This window comes from Microtus pennsylvanicus, chromosome 6, assembly GCF_037038515.1.
Source record: "Microtus pennsylvanicus isolate mMicPen1 chromosome 6, mMicPen1.hap1, whole genome shotgun sequence".
NCBI classification, from domain to species: domain Eukaryota; kingdom Metazoa; phylum Chordata; class Mammalia; order Rodentia; family Cricetidae; genus Microtus; species Microtus pennsylvanicus.
This window is the reverse complement of record NC_134584.1, coordinates 59,986,699-60,000,361: the sequence shown is the minus strand read 5'-3', so window position 1 is coordinate 60,000,361 and position 13,663 is coordinate 59,986,699. Positions and strand designations below refer to the sequence as shown.

Below are 13,663 nucleotides of genomic sequence, written 5' to 3'. Positions count from 1 at the left end.
GAACTTCATTTGATAGTGTATGAGATACTATGCAAGGAGATAGGAAAAGACCCTCCCCTCTATGATCCTCAGAAAAGTGGAAGTGCCTCCCATTCTGACATGATTCATGTGATACTACCAATCACAAAACCTATTCCCTGATTTTGGGAGGAGGTTGGTGACCCAGTCGTACCACTGACAAAGAATTGGATCAGAGACAGGGAATCAAGCAGCTGGCCAATAAAAACACCTAACTTCTCAGGGTGTTTGTTCATAGGTGGGAAATGTCACAAGGCTAGAACACCTGTTACCAGTATTGTTCTTGACTTTGCTGATATATTGTGTCTTCAATAGGAGAAAACGGGTTCAAACAATTGCCAGCAAGGATGCAGAGGAAACAGGGAAAGATATAGTTTTTAAACACCTGCAGGTTCACATCTGAGGCTTGCTTCCTGGATTCTTTCCATGTAGGAGTGCAAAGCTTTGGTTTATAGATGTGTTAAAATTGGTTTTCTTCCACTTTGGATTGAAAGGGCCAAGAAGTGGTCTGTGGGAAAGGTCTTTTGTTGTGAGAATTCTACTTGTTCCACTCTTCCATGATGAGGTGTTTTTCCCCAAGACATCTGGAGACTTCTCACCGTTATCTGCACGTCACAGAGAAAGAAGTTTAACTCATCTGCCAGGACACAGGGCAGGCATGCTCAATTTAGCTTCTTCTTTCTTGGGAGCAAAAATCCTGCAACAAGAAATCTACTCCCAGCTTCTCATACATGACTCAGGTGACTGAGTCTTCTCTTCATGGCTGAGGCATGACTGGTCCTTGGGTGCTGTAACATAATTACAAAGGGAGCTGAATTCTCTTATTTGTGGAGAATACAGAGCAATATTAATAATATGCTTGCTTTCCTATCAAGACAGCCACTTTATTCAACATACTGCATAGAATAAAAATAGCTAATCTAAACTATTCTTTTTTTAGTAAAAAAATTGTATTTACTTAGAAGCATTCAGAATGTGAACAGAATAGCTGCAATTTTTTTTGCAATTACGGTGGTATTCAGTTAACAGAACAACAATTATCTTCATATAAGCTGCATCAGAGACAACTGAAGATGAAAAAAAAACCAAAAAAAAACAAAAAAAAAAAACTACTGTCCCCATATATCACTAATTTGTACTGTGCACCAACAAGAACCTGCTTTAAATTTCCATGCCAACTTACAACCCCCAGACTGTACCAGGCAAGGTTAGTTGCTATTGAAAATACCACTAGGACAGGGCTATCTAAAGACACCTTCGGTAGTGTGTTAACTATACAGAAAAAGACACCGTACAGTTTAAAAACAAACCTTACACAGCCTTACATTTCAATTTTTTTCTTTAAAAGGAGTGAGTTGTGTACAGGGAGGTTAAATGCTTTATAGACAAGAAAAAAAACTGCGCTAGAACCAACTTATTCATCATCTTCTTCCTCATCTTCGTCTTCCTCTTCATCCTCTTCGTCTTCCTCATCATCTTCCTCTTCCTTCTTTTTCTTGCTCTTTTCCGCCTTGACCACCCCCTTTTTCGCTGCATCGGGTTTTCCTTTAGCTCTGTAAGCAGCAATATCCTTATCTTACTTCTCCTTCAGCTTGGCAGCCTTCTTTTCATAGGGCTGCTTGTCATCTGCAGCAGTGTTGTTCCACATCTCTCCCAGTTTCTTTGCAACATCACCAATGGATAAGCCAGGGTGTTCTCCTTTGATTTTGGGGCGATACTCAGAACAGAACAAGAAGAAGGCAGAAGGAGGCCTCTTGGGTGCATTGGAGTCCTTGAACTTCTTTTTGGTCTTCCCTTTGGGAGGGATGTAGGTTTTCATTTCTCTTTCATAATGAGCCTTGTCAGCCTTGGCCATGCCTTTAAATTTCCCCTTTTCTTTAGCAGACATGGTCTTCCACCTTTCTGAGCACTTCTCGGAGAACTCTGAGAAGTTGACAGAAGTATCCGGGTGCTTCTTCTTGTGTTTTTCCCGGCAGGTTTGCACAAAGAATGCATACGAGGACATTTTGCCTCTCGGCTTCTTAGGATCTCCTTTGCCCATGTTTAGTTGATTTTCGTCCGCGAGGCACAGAGTTGCCCAGTGCCCGTCCGGCTCTTGCTTGCCCAGGCGCTGTCTCTATGGAGCTCAATGTACTGCGATGGCTGTCTAATCCAAACTAATCTGCATGCACATGCAAGGAGCTAATCTCACAGCAGCCACCTGCGCTAGAGCTCTCTAGCTATTTCCGTAGTTCATAGAAGGAAATTAGGCACAAATAGTACAGGCTGGTCTTTCTGCGTACACTTCTGTGTCTCAGATGCTGACTGAGCCATCCTGAAGCTCACAGCCTAACCGCTCTTCATGCGGTGTGTGTAGGAAGAAGGACTGTTTGCCATAGTAAATAATCTTATATTCATTGTCCTCTTGTGTTCTAAACCTTGATCTGGCCCAACATTTTATATAAAATACCCTAATTCCCAACATGCAGATGGGAACTGGTGCAGAAACCCACACAAGACATTCTGTAAAGAGAGTCTAAATTGGAGGTCTCTGTCATTGAGTCCCTTTGTCTGAGCTAGGGGAGCCCTGCAGAAGAGGGCACAGAAAGATTATAGAGTCAGAGCAATGGAGGACAAAAGGAGAACACAGCCCACTGAGTCAACTGAACAGGGCTCACATGAGCTCACAGAGACTGAAACAACAAGCATGGGCCGGCAGGGGTCTGTATCAGGTCCTCTGTATGTATTACAGCTGTTAGCTTGGTGTTTTTGTGGGACACCTAACATTGGGAACTGGTGTGTCTCTGACTCTTTTGCCTGTTCTTGGGACTCTTTTTCCTCCTATTAGGTTACTTTATCTAGGATTGATATGAGAGCTTTTGCCTTCTTCATGTATCTTATTTTGTTGTGTTTGGTTGTTATATCTTGGAGGCTGTCTCCTTTCTGAAGGGAAGCAAAGGGGGAGTGGATCTCAATGAGAGAAATGGGGAGGGAAACTGAGAGGAGTGGAGGAAGAGGAAATCCTGGTAAATGTATTGTATGAGAAAAAAAATCCTATTTTCAATTTAAAAAAATCTCTACACTGATATAATTGAAGTCTCAGGGATAATTCCACATTCAAGCAATACCCAAAGAAAGTTAAAGTTAAAGTCCCACAAGCACTAATCAGCTTCCAATTAATATATATATATATATATATATATATATATATATATATATATATATATAATGCTTTAATACATTGCACCTATACTAAACAAAGCAAATTTGGATTCACAGGCCTCAAATTCTTTTGTCTTTGTCAGCAGTAAACCTTAAAAGTTTCTCTGTTGATTTTATTCTGCCTGTTATAATGTTTTGAATTCAATATGTACAGTATAAAGTGATCCACGTGCACAATATAAAATGATCCACGTGTACAGTATAAAATGATCCATGTGTACAGTATAAAATGATCCGTGTGTACAGTATAAAATGATCCACGTGTACAGTATAAAATGATCCACGTGTACAGTATAAAAGGATCCATGTGTACAGTATAAAATGATCTGTGTGTACAGTATAAAATGATCCACTTGTACAGTATAAAATGATCCACTTGTACAGTATAAAATGATCTGTGTGTACAGTATAAAATGATCCACTTGTACAGTATAAAATGATCTGTGTGTACAGTATAAAATGATCCACGTGTACAGTATAAAATGATCCACGTGTATAGTATAAAATGATCCATGTGTACAATATAAAATGATCTATGTGTATAGTATAAAATTATCTATGTGTACAGTATAAAATGATCCATGCACCCATTAGTACAGTTTAATAGGAAACAGTCAGTTGTCTTGAGGGAGAGTGGGCAGCCTACAGGTGGTCAGTAAAGAGTGTATGGAAAGTTGTTCACATACTGCCCAATTTCTATTAGAATAAATGAATATTTTTCTCAAGCTTCAGGTAAGTCTGTAACTTGTAAAGAAGCTCCAAGTCCCCGAAGAGTTAACACCAATAGGCACTCACTGGGGCTGAAGCTTCTCCCTTCTCCTATAAAGAGAAGTGTGACCATACAGCTTGAGCCTCCCTCAGGGACTTGCTGGAATACCTGTTGAAGAGAACTGTTTTATAATATGATCTTTTCCTGTGTCAGAACCTAAGTCATTCTAAAACATCACAGAATCCATCTTGTATGGGGTTCACAGTTGATAGATTCTGTAATGAGAGCTTCTGTTTATACAGAACGTTAGCACAGTGGTTCTTGACCTGTGGGTCAGGACCCCACAGGGTCTCATATCAGATGTTTATATTACAAGTGATAACAGTAACAAAATTACAGTTATGAAGTAGTAAGAGAATAATTTTTGGGTTGGGATCACCGCAACGTGAGGAACTGTACTAAAGGTCTCAGCATCAGGAAGGTGAGGACACTGCTCTGGCTCTACCACGCTCGTTTCATCCTTTCAGTGACACCTCCATGCTTCCCTCAACAATGAACACTGGGTTGGGGATGCTGAAGAAGCCTCAAAGTATTGCCAGCTGAACCCTTAAACATTGCTTTAATCTGCTCCATTCAGAGGCAAAACAGAACCATAATACTCAAGCAATTTCTTTATCAGCGTATGGTAGACGCAACAATGCCTTAAAATGTTTTTGTTCCCTGAACCCATAACCTATAGATATGTTAAAGTGTGGGGAGCATGTGGATTTTAGGTTTCATTCAAAATCATGATTGCTTATTACAAAGAATTGGCTCATATAATTAGGAAGACTGGGAAGTCCCACAATCTGCTCTGTACCTGATTATGACCAAAGGAAACTAGTCATGTTATTCAGTATGAGACTGTTGGTCTTAACAACAGGTTTCAATACATAAATCCTGAATTTTATTGCATAAATCATCATCTGAGGACTGGCGATAAGGTAAGATCAAACTGTATCTTTGTCTCTGTTATACAGCTATTTCCTAGGGATTAGAGCATTCACTCCTGGTGGCAGGGGTTCCGTGGCTGAAGAAGATGATGTGGCAGAGGGAGTGGAGCTTACAGAACTAGGGCAGCTAGTCAAACTTGTAAGACTCAAGCGGCCTTTGCATGGTTGCATGTGCTGTACCAGTGCTCTAAGGGGAGACTGGTGGTGCTGCTTTGCAGGCTGAGCGGGAGTCCAGCTCCACAGTTTTCTGTGTCATTGCCCACACTCAATACGGGCTTTTCAGAGAGCGGTTAGCAAAAAGTCTTCACGCTCCTCTTTTTTTTTGATATTTTAAAAAGAATTTTAATTATCTGATCTATTATTTATTTATTTTTTTGATTATTTTTTTTATTGATAAAAGAATAAAGGAAAAAAAAAATTTCCACCTCCTCCCAGCCTCCCCTTTCCCTCCCCCTCCTCCCACTCTTCTCCCCCTCCTCCCACCCCTCTCCCCTTCTCCCCACTCCTCTCCCCCTCCCTCTCCAGTCCAAAGAGCAGTCAGGGTTCCCTGCCCTGTGGTAAGTCCTAGGTCCTCCCCCCTCCGTCCATATCTAGGAAGGTGAACATCCAAACTGGCTAGGCTCCCACCAAGCCAGCACATTAAGTAGGATCAAAACTGCGTGCCATTGTCCTTGGCATCTCATCAGCCCTCATTGTTCGTCATGATCAGAGAGTTCAGTTTTATCCCATGCTTTTTTTGGTAATAGTCCAGCTGGCCTTGGTGAGCTCCCAGTAGATCAGCTCCACTGTCTCAGTGGGTGGGTGCACCCCTCGCGGTCCCGACTTCTTTGCTCATGTTCTCCCTCCTTCTGCTCCTCATTGGGACCTTGGGAGCTCAGTCCAGTGGTCCAGTGTGGGTCTCGGTCTCTGTCTCTATCTCCATCCATCACCAGATGAAAGTTCTAAGATGATATGCAAGATATTCGTCAGTATTGCGCTAGGATGGGGTCATTTCAGGTTCCCTATCCTCAGCTGCCCAAGGAACTAACTGGGGACCTCAGCTTGGGCACCTGGGAGCCCCTCTAGGGTCAATTCTCCTGCCCACCCTAAAGTGGGTCCCTTAACTAAGAATTGTGGTTCCGTGCTCCCCTATCCAACCTTCCTTTATCCCGATCCTCCTATTTCCCCAAGTCCCCCCTCCTTCCCTTCTACCTTTTCTCTCCTCATCTCCCCTTACCCCCTTCCCACCCCACCCCCAAGATCCCACTTTTCTCCCCGGCAATTTTGTCTACTTCCCTTATCCAAGAGGATAACGATATGTTTTTCCTTGTGTTCACCTTCTTACTTAGCTTCTTTAGGTTCGCCAATTGTAGATTCTGTGACCCCTATTTATGGCTAGAAACCAATTATGAATGAGTACATCCCATGTTCTTCTTTTTGGGTCTGGGATACCTCACTCAGGATAGTGTTTTCTATTTCCATCCATTTGCATGCAAAATTCGAGAAGTCATTGTTTTTTACCGCAGCGTAGTACTCTAGTGTGTATATATTCCATACTTTCTTCATCCATTCTTCCATTGAAGGGCATCTAGGTTGTTTCCAGGTTCTGGCTATTACAAATAATACTGCTATGAACATAGTTGAACAAATGCTTTTGACATGTGATAGAACATCTCTTGGGTAAATTCCCAAGAGTGGTATTGCTGGGTCCAGGGGTAGGTTGATCCCGAATTTCCTGAGAAACCGAAACACTGACTTCCACAGTGGTTGCACAAGATTGCATTCCCACCAGCAATGGATGAGGGTACCCCTTCCTCCACAGCCTCTCCAGCAAAGGCTATCCTTGGTGTTTTTGACTTTAGCCATTCTGACAGGTGTAAGATGGTATCTCAAAGTTGTTTTGATTTGCATTTCCCTGATTGCTAAGGAAGTTGAGCACGACCTTAAGTATCTTTTGGCCATTTGAAGTTCTTCTGTTGAGAATTCTCTGTTCAGTTCAGTGCCCCATTTTTTAATTGGGTTAATTAGCATTTTAAAGTCTAGTTTCTTGAGTTCTCTATATATTTTGGAGATCAGACCTTTGTCTGTTGCGGGGTTGGTGAAGATCTTCTCCCAGTCAGTAGGTTGCCTTTGTGTCTTAGTGACAGTGTCCTTTGCTTTACAGAAGCTTCTCAGTTTTAGTAGGTCCCATTTATTCAATGTTGCCCTTAATGCCTGTGCTTCTGGGGTTATACCTAAGAAGCGATCACCTGTGCCCATCTGTTGTAGGGTATTTCCCACTTTCTCTTCTATCAGGTTCAGTGTTTTCGGGCTGATAATGAGGTCTTTAATCCATTTGGACTTGAGTTTTGTGCACGGTGATAGATATGGGTCTATTTTCATTCTTCTACAGGTTGACATCCAGTTGTGCCAGCACCATTTGTTGAAGATGCTTTCTTTCTTCCATTGTATACTTTTAGCTCCTTTATCGAAAATGAGGTGTTCATAGGTTTGTGGGGTAAAATCCGGGTCTTCTATACGATTCCATTGGTCGACTTCTCTGTTTTTATGCCAGTACCACCCTGTTTTCATTACTGTAGCTCTGTAATAGAGTTTGAAGTCAGGGATGGTAATGCCTCCAGAAGATCCTTTATTGTATAGGATTGTTTTGGCTATCCTGGGTTTTTTGTTTTTCCATATAAAGTTGATTATTGTCCTCTCCAGATCTGTGAAGAATTTTGATGGGATCTTGATGGGGATTGCATTGAATCTATAAATTGCCTTAGGTAGAATTGCCATTTTTACTATGTTGATCCTCCCAATCCAAGAGCAAGGGATGTCCATCCATTTTTTGGTATCCTCATCAATTTCTTTCTTCAATGCCTTAAAGTTCTTGTCAAATAGATCTTTCACTTCCTTGGTTAGATTTACCCCAAGATATTTTATGCTGTTTGTGGCTATCGTGAATGGAGAAGCTTCTCTGATTTCCCTCTCTGCTTCCATATCCTTTGTGTATAAGAGGGCGACTGATTTTTTGGAGTTGATCTTGTATCCTGCCACATTACTAAAGCTGTTTATCAGCTGTAAAAGTTCTTTGGTGGAGTTTTGGGGGTCGCTTATGTACACTATCATATCATCTGCGAATAACGAAAGTTTAACTTCTTCCTTTCCAATTCGAATCCCCTTGATCCCATTATGCTGTCTTATTGCTATTGCTAGAACTTCCAGCACTATATTGAAGAGGTATGGCGAAAGTGGACAGCCTTGTCGTGTTCCTGAGTTAAGCGGGATGGCTTTGAGTTTCTCTCCGTTTAATTTGATGTTAGCTGTCAGCTTGCTGTATATAGCTTTTATTATATTTAGGTATGACCCTTGTATCCCTAATCTCTCCAAGACTTTTAACATAAATAGATGTTGAATTTTGTCGAATGCTTTTTCAGCATCTAATGAAATGATCATATGGTTTTTTTCTTTCAGTTTATTTATATGATGGATTACATTGATAGATTTTCGTATGTTGAACCAGCCCTGCATCTCAGGAATGAAGCCTACTTGATCATAATGGATAATTTTTTGGATGTGTTCTTGGATTCGGTTTGCCAGTATTTTGTTGAGGATTTTTGCGTCGATATTCATGAGTGAGATCGGCCTGTAATTCTCTTTCCTGGTTGAGTCTTTGTGTGGTTTTGGTATCAGAGTAACTGTAGCTTCATAAAAGGAATTTGGTAATGACCCTTCTGTTTCTATATTGTGAAATACATTAAGGAGTATAGGTATTAGGTCTTCTTGGAAGTTCTGGTAGAATTCCGCATTGAAACCATCTGGTCCTGGGCTTTTTTTGGTAGGGAGGTTTTTGATAACCTCTTCTAATTCTTCGCGACTAACAGGTCTATTTAGATTGTTCACCTGGTCCTGATTTAACTTTGGTAAATGATATTTATCTAAGAAAGTATCCATTTCCTTTACATTTTCCAGTTTTGTGGCGTATAGGCTTTTGTAGTAGGATCTAATGATTCTCTGAATTTCCTCTGTGTCTGTGGTTATGTCTCCCTTTTCATTTCTGATCTTATTAATTTGCAAATTCTCTCTCTGCCGTTTGATTAGTTTGGATAGGGGTTTGTCAATCTTGTTGATTTTCTCCAGGAACCAGCTTCTTGATTCATTGATTCTTTGGATTGTTCTCTGTGTTTCTATTTTATTGATTTCAGCCCTCAGTTTGATTATTTCCAGTCTCCTACTCCTCCTAGGTGAGTCTGCTTCTTTTTTTTCTAGAGCTTTCAGGTGGGCTGTTAAGTCTCCAATGTGAGCTTTCTCTGTTTTCTTTAAGTGGGCACTTAGTGCTATGAACTTTCCTCTTAGGATTGCTTTCATAGTGTCCCATAAGTTTGAGTATGTTGTTTCTTTATTTTCATTTAATTCCAGGAATACTTTAATTTCTTTCTTTATTTCTTCCTTAATCCAGGTGTGGTTCAGTAGTTGGCTGTTCAGTTTCCATGACTTTGTGGGCTTTCCGGGGGTAGCCTTGTTGTTGAATTCTAACTTTAATCCATGGTGATCTGATAAGACACAGGTGGTTAGTAATACTTTTTTGTAACTGTGGATGTTTGCTTTGTTACCGACTATGTGGTCGATTTTCGAGAAGGTTCCATGAGCTGCAGAGAAGAAGGTGTATTCTTTCCTATTTGGGTGGAATGTTCTATAGATGTCTGTTAAGTCCATTTGTTTCATTACCTCCATTAGTTGTCTTATTTCTCTGTTAGGTTTCTGTCTGATTGACCTGTCCATTGGTGAGAGAGGAGTGTTGAAATCTCCTACTATTAGTGTGTGCGGTTTGATGGCTGCCTTGAATTTCAGCAATGTTTCTTTTATGTACGTGGGTGCTTTTATATTAGGGGCATAGATGTTCAGGATTGAGACTTCATCCTGATGAACTGTTCCTGTTATGAATATAAAATGCCCCTCTCCATCTCTTCTGATTGATTTAAGTTTGAAGTCAACTTTGTTAGAGATTAGTATGGCCACACCTGCTTGTTTCTTAGGTCCATTTGCTTGATAGGCCTTTTCCCAACCCTTTACTCTGAGTAGGTGCCTGTCTTTGTGGTTGAGGTGTGTTTCTTGTAAACAGCAGAATGTTGGATCCTGTTTTCTTATCCAATCTCTTAGCCTGTGCCTTTTTATAGGTGAGTTGAGACCATTGACATTAAGCGATATTAATGACCAGTGGTTGTTAACTCCGGTCATTTTTTTTTAGTCGTAGAGTTTGTGTGTATCCCTTCTTTGGTTTGTGTTGATGAAGGGTCTCTAGATGTCTGAGTTATTGTGGTCATTATTGGATTCCTTGGTTAGTGATTTTCCTTCTATTACTTTCTGTAAGGCTGGATTTGTGGCTGCATATTGTTTGAATTTGTTTTTATCCTGGAAAATTTTATTTTCTCCATTTATAGTGAACGAAAGCTTGGCTGGGTATAGTAATCTGGGCTTGCATCCATGGTCTCTCAGTTTCTGCAGTACATCTATCCAGGACCTTCTGGCTTTCATGGTTTCCATGGAAAAGTCAGGTGTAAGTCTGATAGGTTTACCTTTGTAAGTAATTTGGCCTTTTTCCTTTGCCGCTCTTAATATTTTTTCCTTATTCTGGATGCTTTGTGTTTTGATAATTATATAGCGAGGGGATGTTTTTTTTTGATCCAGCCTATTCGGTGTTCTGTATGCTTCTTGCACCTTCATAGGTATATCTTTCTTTAGGTTGGGAAAGTTTTCTTCTATAATTTTATTAAATATATTTTCTGGACCATTGAGCTGCACTTCTTCTCCTTCTTCTACTCCTATTATTCTTAGGTTTGGTCTTTTTATTGTGTCCCATATTTCCTGAATGTTTTGTGATGAGAGTTTGTTGGACTTGCTGTTTTCTTTGATCAGTGTGTTTATTTTCTCTATGGTATCTTCAGAATCTGAGAGTCTTTCTTCTATCTCTTGTATTCTGCTGGTTATGCTTGTTTCTGTAGTCTCTATTCGTTTACCTAGATTTTCCATGTCCAGCCGGCCCTCTGTTTGTGTTTTCTTCTTTGCCTCTATTTCAGTTTTCAAGTCTTGAACTGTTTCCATTATCTGTTTGATTGTTTTTCCTTGGTTTTCTAGGGTATCATTCACTGATTTATTCAATTCTTCAAATTTTCTGTTATATTTCTCATCCATTTCTATAAGGGCGTTTTTTACATGCTGTTTAAGGGCGTCAATCACTTTCATGAAGTCAAACTTTTCTCCTTCTTGATTAAGGTGTTCATGACCTTCCATTTTGAGGTCGCTGGATTCTGGTGGCTTCATGTTGCTTTTCAGTTTGTTGGGCGAATTCTTGCCTTGGCGTCTGCCCATCTCTTCTTCCAAATACTCCCTTATGGGTCTTCTTTTACCAGATCAGGTCTCCTTGCCTACCCAACGCGGCCTCACCAATGTTGGCTCTCCTGGCACCAAGGGATCAGGTCTCCGTGCCCAACCCTGGCTCGTCCCAATGCTGGTTCTCCCCAATGCTGGTTCTCCCCAACACTGGTTCTCCTGGGCCGAGAGATCAGGCCTCCGTGCTGGTTGGGCAGCTCGCAAACAAAGCGCCTACTCTCCTTGGTGCAGGCAGGCCACAGAAACAAAGGCAGTGGAGCCCGCCCGGGCGCCGGGAGGACTGGGACTCAACTCCCAATGCCTCGCGCCAAAAGAGGGCAGGGGGCCCAAGTGGGGAGGGCTCTGGACGGAAGCTGGGTGGGCCAGGAAGAAAGAGGCAGTAACCAGGGAATAGAGGTCCTGCAGAGAGCCCAAGAAAGACAGGAGGCCAGGGGACCCCCAGATCCCCGTCCCTGGCTGGCGCTGCGGGCCAGAAACTCACCCCAACGCTGGTTCTCCTGGGGCCGAGAGATCAGGCCTCCGTGCTGGTTGGGCAGCTCGCAAACAAAGCGCCTACCCTCCTTGGTGCAGGCAGGCCACAGAAACAAAGGCAGTGGAGCCCGCCCGGGCGCCGGGAGGACTGGGACCCAACTCCCAATGCCTCGCGCCAAAAGAGGGCGGGGGGCCCAAGTGGGGAGGGCTCTGGACGGAAGCTGGGTGGGCCAGGAAGAAAGAGGCAGTAACCAGGGAATAGAGGTCCTGCAGAGAGCCCAAGAAAGACAGGAGGCCAGGGGACCCCCGAGATCCCCGTCCCTGGCTGGCGCTGCGGGCCAGAAACTCACCCCAACGCTGGTTCTCCTGGGGCCGAGAGATCAGGCCTCCGTGCTGGTTGGGCAGCTCGCAAACAAAGCGCCTACCCTCCTTGGTGCAGGCAGGCCACAGAAACAAAGGCAGTGGAGCCCGCCCGGGCGCCGGGAGGACTGGGACCCAACTCCCAATGCCTCGCGCCAAAAGAGGGCGGGGGGCCCAAGTGGGGAGGGCTCTGGACGGAAGCTGGGTGGGCCAGGAAGAAAGAGGCAGTAACCAGGGAATAGAGGTCCTGCAGAGAGCCCAAGAAAGACAGGAGGCCAGGGGACCCCCGAGATCCCCGTCCCTGGCTGGCGCTGCGGGCCAGAAACTCACCCCAACGCTGGTTCTCCTGGGGCCGAGAGATCAGGCCTCCGTGCTGGTTGGGCAGCTCGCAAACAAAGCGCCTACCCTCCTTGGTGCAGGCAGGCCACAGAAACAAAGGCAGTGGAGCCCGCCCGGGCGCCGGGAGGACTGGGACCCAACTCCCAATGCCTTGCGCCAAAAGAGCTCTATTATTTATTTTAAAAAAATCTTCCGTATAATACTTTGTCTTTCTATTACTGTGAAGAGACTCTATGACCATGGCAACTCTTATGAAGAAAAACATTTAATTGAGGTTGTAGCTTATAATGTCAGTGGTTTAGTTTATTATTATGGCAGGACTTAGTGTTCTGCAGCCAGGCATGATGCCAGAAAGGTAGCTGCTATGTGGTGATATACAGGCAGCAGGAAGTAGACTGAGACACTGGGCTTGACTTTAGCATAGAAGAAATCAAAGCCCACCCTCCACAGTGACACAGTTCCTCTACCAATGCCACACCTCCTAAAACACCCTTTGGGCTCATGGAGGCCAACTACATACAAACACAATAGGCCTCACCTTCAGAAAGTATCTCGGCTGCTGCATTTGAATTTGAGATCTCCAGCATTTCCAAAATGTAGAATTTGGAAATTTGACTACTTTCTCAACACTGCAATTAGCATAAATGACTTTCCCAACATGCTCCTCTTAAGAGCCCCAGTAAATTCATCAGTTTACCAAACTAGACTGGGAAAATCATTTCTTCGGTCTGTTACTATTCCCATTTTGGGGGTGAATAATCCTTTTTTCTGTACCTCCCATGAAAAAATCACAGAAGAGTACAACTTGTTACTCCCTCAAAATTCCTGGAACTGGGCAATTTATAAAGAATTGAAACTTATCTGGCTCACAGTTGTGGGGGTTAGAGATCCCCCACAAAAACACAGTGCAAGCCTCTTTCAATCATTTCATAACAACCATCCTGCTGCATATAACATGGGAGAGGACACATATAACATGGGGACACAGGGCAAGCGCATACATAGGCCTGTGTTCCTCTCCTTTTTAAAGTAAATTTATTTTATAAAGTTAATGTAGGTTTACTGTATTTACATCATTTGCCCCTTTCCTCTCCTCTCCCTAACCCCTGACATGTATGTCCCCTCACTTCATCTCAAACTGATGGCCCTGTTTATCTTTAACTATTATTAATATATTATATCACATACATTTACATACTTTATATTCCTCACATACAAAATA

The 13,663-nt window shown here is 42.7% G+C and overlaps 1 pseudogene; it reads right to left on the bottom strand.

Moving 5' to 3' along the window:
• Positions 1–1,035: 1,035 nt before the first annotated feature.
• Positions 1,036–2,108, bottom strand: LOC142852849 (high mobility group protein B1 pseudogene; annotated as a pseudogene).
• Between the last annotated feature and the right edge of the window lie 11,555 nt (positions 2,109–13,663).